Source organism: Lissotriton helveticus, assembly GCF_964261635.1.
Source record: "Lissotriton helveticus chromosome 1_1 unlocalized genomic scaffold, aLisHel1.1 SUPER_1_unloc_8, whole genome shotgun sequence".
NCBI classification, from domain to species: domain Eukaryota; kingdom Metazoa; phylum Chordata; class Amphibia; order Caudata; family Salamandridae; genus Lissotriton; species Lissotriton helveticus.
In genome coordinates this window covers 1,647,194-1,657,128 of record NW_027611725.1, presented here as the reverse complement: position 1 = coordinate 1,657,128, position 9,935 = coordinate 1,647,194, and the positions used below count along the sequence as shown (strand labels likewise).

The 9,935-nt window shown below is 49.1% G+C and overlaps 1 long non-coding RNA gene across 1 annotated transcript in view; it reads left to right on the top strand.

Moving 5' to 3' along the window:
- The first annotated feature begins 7,501 nt into the window (after window positions 1-7,501).
- LOC144806507 (uncharacterized) overlaps window positions 7,502-9,935 on the top strand; it is a 64,152-nt gene continuing 61,718 nt past the window's right edge. The window contains exon 1 of the long non-coding RNA XR_013605820.1: window positions 7,502-7,616. This is a non-coding gene — a long non-coding RNA (uncharacterized LOC144806507). The remainder of the gene's footprint in view (window positions 7,617-9,935) is intronic.

Here is a 9,935-nt window from a genome sequence, read left to right as displayed (position 1 = left end):
GTTCATCACCAAGCTGAATTTTTTTAGAGGTTCTATTGCCACACAATACTATTCCCATATTCCAGTTTGTCCACAGGGTGCTTCAAGCCTGGTAGGTTGTCTCCTGCCTGTTTTGCAGATAATTTCAGATAGTTTCTGTAAGAAACTGAATTATTATTTACGGTAGATGAGGAACAATCACAACCGTTGTCAGAATGAACTTTCAAAGCCATTCAAATAACCTAGGATCAACCCCCTGGTACCTAAGCACGGAACAGGCAGGCTTAACTTAAGGTAATATGTCAAATATTTATGCAGAAACCAAAAAAGTAAAAGTCAAAATGCAAAACAATAAAAAACCCAAACCAAAATAGAAAAAAAAAGTAAAATGTATTGAACAAATTAACACTAAAATGACCAAATCCAATAAGGGGAATGAGATATGAACTGTAACGCTGTAAGAATCACAAGGTGCCAATGGATGAGGGGCCCGGGCATGGATTAGTCTCTCAGGAGCGGACTGCCAAGTCTGAGTGAACTTGTATTCTCAGTTCAGCAGGAAGCCACTATACCGGAGAAAGGGCTTTAAGTGGAATGAAAAACCTTGTGATGGCTCCCAGAGGGACGTGGTCGATGTAATGAAGGGCGTGGCTTAAAAACCCAAACTGAAAATACATGCTCGGCATAGTGTGTCGCCCCACTGGTATTTTGCTGCTTCGCCATTCCATCCATATATAACAAGTAACATTACATCTACTACAAGCCAGGACTATTGGCTTTGTCAATGGTTGTTAGTTGCATAAGATAAATATGCAACAGCGATGGCTTCAAAGCTTGAGGGGGGCTGCTAAGGGTGAGAGGGGGCTGCGAGAGGTGAGAGAACTGTAGCTGGTGTGAGAGCGGCGCTGCAAGGGTGTAATGGGTGCTGCGAGGGTGTGATGGGAGGTGCGAGGGTGTGATGGGCGCTGCGGGTGTGATGGGTGCTGCGAGGATGTGAGAGGCGCTGTGGGGTGGTGAGAGGAGGCTGTGAGGGGTGCTGCTGGGGATGAGAGTGGCGCTACTAAGGGTGGGAGGGGCTCTGCTAGAGGTGAGAAAGAACTCCAGGTGGTGTGAAAGCTGCACTGCTTGAGCGGGAGAGGGCCTGGTGGGGGTAACAGATGTGCTGAAGAGGGAGCGAAAGGGCACTGTAGTAGACAAACAGTAATTCAGGCGTTAGAGGGGTAACACAGGGTTCGGGGACGGGGGCTGCAGGGGGCAAGGGATGCCCTGCAAGGGGGGAGAGGGGACATTGCTGGTGGGAGAAGGACACTGACGTGTACCTGGGAGCTGTGCACGAGAGGGGATCGCTGCAGACTTCATCGAGGGCATTGAAGAGGGGAGACTGGGGGCACTACCACAGTGAGGAGTGCCATGGCAGTGGCTAACAACAACAAAAGGATGGAGCAGATAGTGTGATAAGTGTGTAAACGGGCGCCCTCTGGTGTGAGATTGGATGCCCCACGGAGGGAGGCCGATCAGCGCGTCACTGGTTGAAGGTGTAACTCGGGGAGTGATCAGAGGTGCGCATCTGGTAGTGAGCCGTCACAGTGAGATCTTGAAAGGAGTGAGTTTGTATGGGAGAGGAAGTCCCTGTCTACCGGGACTGTGTGTGCACGCGTGTGGTTGAGGTGTGAATAGGGCGCACACTGCAAGAAGTCACTGTGGGGAGAGTGGATGTGTGCACGGGTGATAGTGAGTGTATGGAATCACCGAGTGAAGGTTGCATCCGTGCAGGTGGTGAGGAAGCAAGGAGAGGGTGAACCAGTGTGTGTAATGACTGTCTGCTGGAGGGCTGTGTGCAGCGATGAAGGGCTGCTCGTTGAAGGTGTGTGCAGCGTGATTGTGAGGGGACTGTGAGTGCAGGTAGTGTCTGAGAACAACTGTCTGCCAGCAGTGCGTGATACGTCACCGATGCCCTGAAAACGCGCTGGCGGTATATATATCGCTGTGACACCCCTCATGGAAAGTGCGTGCAAGGCGCGTGTCTTCAGAGAAATGTGTGCACCGGGAACCATTGTGCAGACGTTATATCAGAGGGAGTGTGTCAGTGAGCTTGTGCATAGAGAGGCTTCTTGCAGAAAGTCACTACAACAAAGTGTGTGCAGGGGGAGTGCGTGTATGGGGGTCACAAGTTAGGAAGTCACCACAGCCGATTAGGAAGTCACTGCAACAAAAGTGTGTGCAAAGGGGATCACCAGCTAGGTAGCCACTAGCCACTGCAGGGAGAGTGCGTGCAGGGTGAGTGCGTGCATGGTGAATACCAGCTAGGAAGTCACCGCAAGGAAAGTGTGTGCAAGGTAAGTGCGTGCATGGGGGGTCACTGGCTAGGAAGTTATTGCAACAAAAGTGTGTGCAGGGTGAAGGTATGCATGGGGGTCACCAGCTAGGAAGTCGCTTTAAGGAAAGTGTTTGCAGGGTGAGTGCATGCATGCGGGTCACCAGCTAGGAAGTCGCTTTAAGGAAAGTGTGTGCAGGATGAGTGCATGCATGGGGGTGTTACTGACTTGAAAGTTATGTGGCCTACACTGTCATCCACTCGAAAGGGTGCTCTGTTCTGTATTATTATATGTGTGGTATACGAGGCTCCTTGTCCACCACCACCACCATGTCCACCACCACCACATCCACCACCACTACATCCACCACCACAATGTCCACCACATCCACCAATACCACCATGTCCACCACCACCATGTCCATCACCACCACCACGGCCACCACCACATCTACGTCCACCACCACGTCCACCGCCACATCCACCACCGCATCCACCACCACCGCGTTCAACACCACTGCGTCCATCACCACCACGTCCACCACATCCACCACCAACTCCACCCCAACCACCACCACCATGTCCATCACCACCACATCCATCACCACCACGTCCACATCGTCCACCCCCACCATGTCCACCACCACCACGTCCACCACCACCACCTCCACCACCACCATGTCCACCACCACCACACCCACCACCACGTCCACCACGTCCACCACCACCATGTCCACCACAATCACCACGTCCACCACTAACACGTCCACCACCACCACACCCACCTCCACCACCACGTCAACCAGCACCACACCCACCACCACACGTCCACCACAACTACCACCACCACGTCCTTCATCACATCCACTACCACCACCTCCACTACCACCACCACGTCCACCACCACATCCACCACTACCACGTCCACCACTACCACGTCCACCACCATGTCCACCACCATCACGTCCACCACCACCACGTCCACCACCACCACCACGTCCATCACCACTACATCCACCACCACCGCATCTACCACCACTACGTCCACCACCACCATGTCCACCACATCCACCACCATGTCCACCACATCCACCAAATCACAAACACCATGTCCACCACCACGTCCACCACTACATCCACCACCATCACGTCCACCACCATAACATCCACCACCACCACATCCACCACCATGTCCACAACAACCACATCCACCACCACCACATCCACCACCACCACGTCCACCACCACCATGTCCACCACCACCACCACGTTCACCACGAGGCCACCACCACGTCTACCACCACCACGTCCATCACCACCACATCCACCATGTCCACCACCACGTCCACCACCACGTCCACCCCCACATCCACCACCACCATGCCACCATCACTACGCCCACCACCGTGTCCACCACCACTGTGTCCAACACCACCGCGTCCATCACCACCTCGTCAATCACCACCACGTCAACCACCACCATGTCCACCCCACCCCCACCACCAGCATATCCACCACCACCAAGTCTACCACCACCACTATGTCCACCACCACCACCATCGCATCCACCACCACCATGTCCACCACCTTAATTTCCTATGCAATGAATAACGTTAAAAGATTTTCCAGTGGCGCATCTGCAGAAAAGTCCTCTTCCTGTTGGAAACTAAGAGGAACTTAACCCATCACCCAAACAATACATTTACGAAAAAAATGGACTGAATGAGAGCCGTGGCCTGCGGCCTTGGTGCTACAGTAATATTACACGTGGAGGCCAAGAAACCAAGCGCGTAGAAGCCCTGAGAGCACGGCCGTCACGCCGCAGATGCACGCACCGCGGCTGCCATCTGTGGGTTCTTGCCCCGGTAGCTCGCGTGGTTTAATGTAACAGGCCATTGGCTTTGAATAGATCCCACAGGCTTCCCAGGAGCGGGATACACTTACAGGGGCAGATTTAATCTTCCATGAAAAATCAGTGGGATGCCAGTGGAGCATGGGACAAAGAGGCGCGAGTGGTTTATAGCCACTGCCAAAAGGACCACTGGACATAACTTCTTCAAACAGTATATGTCCATCTTCACCATTGACCCAGTAATGCACACCAGAACCGGAGTCGTCAAGGACAACTGTGGCAATCAAACCACACACACAGGTATCTAGGTAATCCATAGGATTGCTTCTGTTGTGGGGTGGGAAGGGGGAATTCCATAAATCTAATGCCATTTGAATATAATTAAATTGGGGACTTTACTGTAAGGAAAATAGTACTTCAAGGAAGTAAGCGGCCACTAAGGCATTTATTCCACACACATTTTTATTTGTTGACAGGAAAATACACTATGCAAAATGTTTCAGTAACTGACAGCTTTTGGTTAAACCTGGGCAGAATCATTCAAATTCAAACTTTGTTGACAACGAATTAGAAATGTATGGTTGTGTGTACAGCGCCCTAGGCCATAAGGGTCCACACAAAAGCTTCAAATTTAAGTTTTCTAATGTTACTAAAAAGACCATGAGACTGAAGATAACAAGCATTTGCAATGCAACAGGTAGCGCATTTACACGAGTTTAAGCTATTGGGATTGTAAATGACAAAGCATTTTATTTATGTTTTGAAACCCAAAACATAAATAAAAGGCATTGTCATTTACAATGCCAATAGCTCAAACTTGCGTAAATGTGAGACCAATTGCATTGCAAATGCTTGTTCCAGTTTGTTGTGTGTACAAACACCCATTTGGTAGCAAGTAGCAGGTTTACCCCAACTGCCTGGTATTTAGTAAACATCAAATGAATCGCTAGTGGGCTGCCAACTATCAGGGTCGCACTGACATAGAGAATATTTACGGGCACCAAAATAAAAATGCTCACCATTAGTGAATAGCTGAAGAAGTGGCATCTATAAGCTAACTGTAATGCACAGCTATCATGCAAAAGGAAAATAATAATAGACTACTGCATAGAATATCTGTGCAATGCAGTAAAAAAAAGTACATAGATATGCAAGTCAGATTCAGAGAGCACTATATTCATTCTATATCATGCATTACAATATTTTAGCTTTCTCCCACTGGAAACTTGCTCTGCCCAATGAAAGTCAATGTTAACATGTTCCCCCACGTTTCATTAAAACTCTCCCACATTGTTGTACCAAAATACATTTAAGACTTCTTTATTCATGTACATGAGGGTATACGCTGCTCATGTGTGTGCTTATATTACGTGAATGACGGTTCATTACCATTAAAGAGAGGCATAATAGATTTGCAATGTCCCTCTCTGTGACATTACTGCACACTGCCTATGCTAATTAACAAACCCTGCCCCTCTGAAACCTATTTTTTGTTTTGTTTAGGGCTCGTGCCCCCAGTACTTTTCATTTTTGTACTTGCGGTTTGCTGTTTTCAGTATCTGTATGGGCTTAAATATACGAAAGTGATGTTACTACAATCCTTAAAATAGCAAATGTGTCACAAATTGTGGCTTAAGCGAGGACGGAGGGACATGGGACTGATTAGTTAAGTGGTGAATAAATACACCAGCCTCGTCACACTCACACTTCCTTGAAGACTTGACAAGCCTGTCTGCTCAACTGCGACCCCTTTTTGAAGAACATGGAAATACACATGTAGCTGGGGTGGTCGCCGGGAGGATCTAGATCAGTGATACTCAAAGTACGGCCCGGGGGCCGCATAAGGCACTTCATGGCCTTTACATGCGGACTCCTGGGCAGCAGCAGCACTGCGCTGCTGTTTACTCGAGTCAGAACTAACATGAACAAGAAACGTACATATACAGCAAACACTTACTTACAGGTTAATTGCAGTTAGGAAAATGAAGTAACAAGGCCTTTAACTTTAGGAACACCTTCATTCTTAAAGGCAGCCACTAGATATACATGCTTTGTTTCCCCATCCCAGACTTTACACCCCCTCTGGCATCAGGGCGGCCCTCGGTCACACCACAGACCAAACTTTGCGGCCCCAGAGAAAATGTTTGTGAGTACCCATGACCTAGATCAACAAAATGCTGGAGTAGTTAGACAGGAGGATGAAACAGAAGCATGCATCTCTAAGAAGCACAAACAGGAACCAATGAAAACAAGCATTGGCATGGCCAATAGGTCTCGCCTTTGGGACCTTATAAGTGTTTAACCATGCAACAGTTGATGTTGTTGCACCAAGGATATTGTGCTGGATAACTAAACATGTATAAGGTCCCAGAGGCGAGACCCACTGGCGATGCCAATGCTTGTTTACCTGATGGGCATCGGCTGACCGCAGCCTGGTCACTGAGGCCCTAGTGAGGTTGAGTCATATTTGGGGGAGTTTTAGCCTCATCAGATGATGCTGTGCAGGCCCAGGTGCAATGAGGCGCAGTCGGTGCTGCCTGGTCACTGAGGCCCTAGTGAGGTTGAGTCATATTTGGGTGAGTTTTATCCTCATCAGATGATGCTGTGCAGGCCCAGGTGCAATGAGACGCAGTCGGTGCTGCCTGGGAGTGCGTTCTTTCACTTTCGATTGACGGGGCGGCCCCCCTTCACTCTGGTGAAAGACACAAACGGGATTCAAGTCGATATTCTCTTCACAGACTTGTCACCGTTTGCTGAGGCCTTGAAAAGAGACCCAACTCCAGCAGAGAGGGCCAATGAGCATTGTTGACACAAAATAATCATGTCTAAGGATCGATGCAACAACAACAGATGAACCCCGGAGAGCAGGCTCGAGACCCTCCAGCAGCAGACAGGCTTTGTATCTCTTGGCCTCACCTGGTCGGGCCTCACCTGGGGTTTATTTCGGTGCCTGTGCTCTCTGCTGAGCCCGAGGCCAGGACTGAACCATGAGCGGGGGGGGGGTAAAGAGGCCTTGGATTAACTGCGCATGCGCGGAGGACCAACAGAGACCACGAGGCGCCTCGCGACACAGCAAACCCCGAGATTTCAGTGCAAAGCGTCTCGGGTTGGCTCCTCTATATTGGGGGAAGTGTCTTTGCTCTGCGCATGCGCAGTGAGACTGAGTGTCTTCAGTCCAGGGCAGTTCAAAGGCTGCCCTCCGTGTCAGGCCCTAACTCGGCGGTCGAAAGTAGTGTCTTCGCTCCGCACATGCGCAGCTGTGACGCGCGGTCCTGCGCGTGCGCAGTCGTGAGACGCCATGTTTTGTTCGCGCGCCTGTGGATCGGCGTGAGCGTGCGCGTCACTCCGGGGGCAATAACACACCGGGGCACACTCCTTACAGACAGCCGGGCCCCCGGTGCCGGGCTCAGCAGGGCAGCCCCCACCTCTCCCCAGGCCCTGCAGCCTCCACTGAGCGGTGCACAAGGAGAGGTGAGGCACTGTAATCCCAGTTTCCAAGCTCCGTTGGTACTGTCATCTTTGCGCGTGCTGGAGACAGTGTCTGTTTTCCGCGCATGCGCAGTTGCACGGCGCGTGAGCCTGTCTATTCTAAGCCTGGATGCAGTCATCCCCTTTTCTAAGGTGCTTTGGTCGCTTTGTATCTGGGACATTTAAACAGCCGCTGGGGCTGGGAGGAGGTTGAAGCTCCCAGTGTGGTGATGGGACGGGCGGGGGAAGCATTGAAGTGTTGAAGAAGCTGAGTCAGTCATCGGTCACTACTTGTACAGACCCTCCGAGGGATCATAAGAGGGTCAGTCATTTGATGGTTTTGCAGATTATGTTTTCTGAGGAAACCAAAGCCCCTGCAAGATGCCGCATTTGTCATTCACCAGCACAGCTGCCAGGGTTTCGGATTGCTATGTGTGACATTTTCTTAATTTCAGTGTAATTGTGAGTGACATTTCAACAACTATGAGTGACACTTTCTCACGAGCAAAATCAAGCAATGAAGACGAGGGAAACAAACAATTATAAGAAATGACACCCATTTGAGCAACGAGAAACTCCTAAAAAGATCTTAAAATATATCTGCAAAGCACCAGAAACTGAAGGGCACAACCTAGTGCCCTTGTAGCCTGTTCGGTCAGCGGTCAAAGACTCTCCGCATCAGGCAAGCCTCAGGAGAGTGAGACTGAGGCACACATAAGTTACAGTCAGCCAGGCTCATTGCTGCTCTCAAGCCTGTTAATACTGGACGAACGCTTAGTCAACAGTGGAGTCACTAAGACAGGTGGTAATTCAATTCAGTTGTATGACTTTGGCCATTGCAGAAGAGCACTCGCCTTGTTGTCAGCTGTACGTATATTATTATATCCAGGGCCGGCTTGTTTGTTTGCTGGACCCCCAATGACCACCTTTGCTGCGGATTCCCTTACTACCACCCCTTTAACAGTCCCCTCAATTCTCCATAACCACTGTAGCTCGGATGCATTTAACTAGGTTTATAGCGCCACTCATACCAGTGTAGGGTGTTAGAGCACTTTACATCACACACATACACTCATTCAAAATGTGTAAATCAGTGTATAGGAATGTTACTTAAGACAGAGAACTACAAGCATCCATACTGATAGACAGTGTAGTTTAGGAGGACTTGGTCTGGAGAAGCAACAAACTCATAAATCAACATCTTACTCCGTGGTTGGGGGTTCTCTTTAATAATAACTGTTTATTTTTTTATCGAAATGACCCCTTTCTGCAACATTATAATAATGAAAGACTGAGGGGGGATCATAGCGCCCTAATCTGTACCTTCCAGTTTATTCCCAGCTCTTTTATGACAGTTATTAGTTCCCTGTTCTAAACTGGGATTTTAACTTTTACACTTCAAGTAAAAAATGACCTCTCTAACTAAAGCACTGACCTATTTTCCATATATGCACTCCCTGATCCGCATGGATCGCGTATTTTGCAGTAGGTATATTAATCTGCTGTGCTACTTTGTAAGCAGTCAAAACTTCCACTGGAGAAAATGATCGTACTACAAGAAGAACATTAATCAGAGTTATCGTGCCATTTTTATTGTTGTATGAACATTTCAGGAGGAAATGAAAGCGACAGCAGGTGCTTTTTAAACTTAAATACTTACAAACATGGTGAACACTACTTGTAGTTATCATTAAGATATTTGCTCAGAATAGACTGTAATCGTGCTCCATTGACCAAGTGCTTCATCCACAGTTACCGTCTTAGAGCTCGAGCCTTGTAAACACTAGAGTAAAAGTCTCATACATTAATGGATATTTAAATATGGCTCTGAAGGCGCCCGAGGGTATCTTCCAGAGGCCAAGAGACCAGAAAAGAGGAACAGAGTGCCCCGAGGAAAAAGCAGAGACTAGACAATTCGAAGCTTTATCGGACACACGAGCTGTTCGCTTGAAGCTGGTACTGTCAGATATGTGCGTTTCTAAACAAAAGTGTTCGCTCCGATGATACCAGGCATGTTTAGTAAAGTAGCAATGGTTACCCCAACACTATCCAGGACATTTGGTAAACAATTCTTATCACTAAATAAGACACTGCTGGCAGGCAGAGGCTCTAAATTATGGGAGCCTCAACATTTGTTATGCGTCCAGGAATTGCCTTCCGCATATACTTACTTAATTATGCAGTGATGGCCGAGAGAGTACAACTGCATTTTCCATGTCGGCCTCGCTTGTCTGATGCCTGACTGCCCGAGCTCGCTTGGGCCGGCTCAGTGTCAGCTGAGAGCTACAGACAGGGGTGCCTGGCCAGTTTGCTCGGGCGGCA